Source organism: Eumetopias jubatus, unplaced genomic scaffold (genome assembly GCF_037043125.1).
Source record: "Eumetopias jubatus isolate StellerSeaLion01/CBP00866 unplaced genomic scaffold, mEumJub1_p1.0 scaffold_10, whole genome shotgun sequence".
Taxonomy (NCBI): Eukaryota; Metazoa; Chordata; class Mammalia; order Carnivora; family Otariidae; genus Eumetopias; species Eumetopias jubatus.
The window spans coordinates 14476102-14479348 of NW_028274816.1; the positions used below are offsets into that span (position 1 = coordinate 14476102).

Sequence of the window (3247 nt, forward strand, 5' to 3'; positions counted from 1 at the left end):
TTGTGTTTACCTATGAGTGTTAGGATCAGTTTGTCCACTTCTATAAAAAAATTCGACTTGAATTTTGATTGTGTTGTATTGAATTTATAGATCACTTTGGGGAGAACTTCTGTCTTCTGATTCATAAACATGGTTTATCTCTTCATTTACTTAGGTCTTCAGTTTCTCTCAACAATGTTTTGTAATTTTCTGTGTTCAGATTTCTTCCTAATAATTTCATATTTTTGTTGCTATTGTAAATAATGTATTGAAAAATTTCAACTTCCAGCTGTTTGTTGTTGGTAAATGGAAATATAATTGATTTTATATGTCGATCTTATATCCTGCAACCTTTTAAATTCACTTACTGGTTCTAGTTGCTTTATTGCACATTCTATCATATTTTTTTTACATAGATAATCATGTCATCTGTGAAAAAAGACAACTTTTCTTCTTCCTTTCCAAACTGGATGCCCTTTATTTCTTTTCCTTGCCTTACTGCCCTGGCCAGAGTCTCCAGTACAGCATTGAACAGAACTGGTGAGAATGGGCATCTTTGTTTTGTTCTTGTTCTTAGGAGGAAAATATTTAGTCTTTTACCATTATGTTTGATGGTAGCTATAAGCTTTATGTAGATGCCTTTATTGGGTTGAGAACGTTCCCTTCTATTTGTAGTTTGTTGAGAATTTTTTTAAAAATAAGGAATTAACATTGGATTTTGTCAAATGTATTTTCTGTATCTACTGATATTATCATATAGTTTTAAAAAATTAATATATTTTACATTGATTTTTGAATGTTGAACCGATAGTGCATTTTTTAAAAACATCACAAATAAGGTTTTTTATTTGTCACCATTAAACGTTTGAATTTTAAACAGATTCTTGGACTGGTGGCTCATATCAATCAACTCGTTCAACTGTAGCACGGGTCTCATCCCCAGTAGCTTTTCCAGAACTACTACCTTCACCATGAAGCTCCATGAGCTTTCCCAATTCAAACTTGGGCTTCTTCAGCATTTTTACTTTTCTAACGAAGATATCATGGAATGGATAAATAGACTGACAGACTTTTTCTGTATCTTTTCCAATGCTGTCTGGAATGAATTTATTGGCCACTTCTTTCAAGTCATTTGTCTGCACCTCTCGGGTCATGATTTCCATCATCTTTTTCTGAATTTGACGGACCCTGTTGGTGCTGAGCATAAGAGGTCTTCCAAATCTGATTATTGCTTTTTTTAGTAAAACCAACAAAAAACTGATGAAGCAAATAACCATCACAAAACTGATGAAGCAAATAACCATTGGTAGTCTTGACATCAACATGAGCTTCAATCATGGTCTGCCATTTTTTTGACCAGGGAGCACATTTTGTCATGGGTAAGATCCATGCCATGGAAATTAGTCAGGCAGTTTTTGCCCTGCACATCCTCAGGAATTAGCTTGAATTTTCTAAATGCAACTACATCATTCTGCAGATCAGCAAGGCTCATTTCAAAAACATGACCCTTGAGGCCATCAGATGTGATTTTGGTTCCTTGAGTTCTTGTGACTAATGTTTTTCCAATATTTCTTATATTGAACATAGCTGGTGCTTTCACATCATACCAATCTTTCTTAGAAAATGGATCAACCACTTTCTTCTTGGCTCCCTTTTTGCTGCCTTTCATAAGGTGCTTGTTCTTGCTGACCGCCATGGGGCTGCTCAGGGAGCGAAAAGGCCAATAGTGCATTTTAAAATTAAACTCAACTTGGTCATGATGTATTATACTTTTTGTACACTGTTAGAATTGTTTTGCTAAAATTTTGCTTAGAATTTTTGTATTCATGATCATGAGAGTTATTGGTCTGTAATTTTCTTTTGTCATATCTTCGCCTGATTTTTGTATTAGCATAATGCTGGTCTTACACAAATAGATTGGAAAGTACTCTTTAATTTTTTTTTTTAATTTTTTTGTTGTTATATTAATCACCATATATTACATAATTTGTTTTGGTGTAGTGTTCCATGATTCATTGTTTGTTCATAACACCCAGTGCTCCATGCAGAATGTGCCCTCCTCAATACCCATCACCAGGCTAACCCATCCCCCCACCCTCCTCCCCTCCAGAAACCTGTTTGTTTTTCAGAGTCCATCATCTCTCCTGGTTCGTCTCCCCCTCTGACTTACTCCCCTTCATTCTTACTCTCCTGCTATCTTCTTCTTTTTCTTTTTTCTTAAAATATGTTGCGTTATTTGTTTCAGAAGTACAGATCTGTGATTCAACAGTCTTACACAATTCACAGCACTCACTGTAGCACATATCTTCCCCAATGTCCATCACCCAGCCACCCCATCCCTCCCACCCCCGACCACTCCAGCAACCCTCAGTTTGTTCCTGAGATTAAGAATTCCTCATATCAGTGAGGTCATATGATACATGTCTTTCTCTGATTGACTTATTTCACTCAGCATAACACCCTCCAGTTCCATCCACCTCGTTGCAAATGGCAAGATCTCATTCCTTTTGATGGCTGCATAATATTCCATTGTGTATATATACCACCTCTTCTTTATCCATTCATCTGTCGATGGACATCTTGGCTCTTTCCACAGTTTGGCTATTGTGGACATTGCTGCTATAAACATTGGGGTGCACGTAACCCTTCGGGTCCCTACATTTGTATCTTTGGGGTAAATACCCAGTAGTGCAATTGCTGGATCAAATGGTAGCTCTAATTTCAACTGTTTGAGGAACCTCCATACTGTTTTCCAGAGGGGTTGCACCAGCTTGCATTCCCACCAAGAGTGTAGGAGGGTTCCCCTTTCTCCACATCCCCGCCAACATCTGTCGTTCCCTGACTTGTTAATTTTAGCCATTCTGACGGGTGTGAGGTGGTATCTCATGGAGGTTTTGATTTGGATTTCCCTGATGCCGAGCGATGTTGAGCACTTTTTCATGTGCCTGTTGGCCATTTGGATGTCTTCTTTGGAAAAATGTCTGTTCATGTCTTCTGCCCATTTCTTGATTGGATTATTTGTTCTTTGGGTGTTGAGTTTGATAAGTTCTTTATAGATTCTGGATACTAGCCCTTTATCTGATATGTCATTTGCAAATATTTTCTCCCATTCTGTCGGTTGTCTTTTGGTTTTGTTGACTGTTTCTTTTGCTGTGCAAAAGCTTTTTATCTTGATGAAATCCCAATAGTTCATTTTTGCCCTGGCTTCCTGTGCCTTTGGTGATGTTTCTAGGAAGAAGTTGCTGCAGCTGAGGTCGAAGAGGTTGCT

General features: G+C 37.5%; 1 pseudogene; it reads right to left on the reverse strand.

Annotated features, from left to right (window-relative positions):
* Positions 1-851: 851 nt before the first annotated feature.
* Positions 852-1675, reverse strand: LOC114203033 (small ribosomal subunit protein eS1 pseudogene; annotated as a pseudogene).
* Between the last annotated feature and the right edge of the window lie 1572 nt (positions 1676-3247).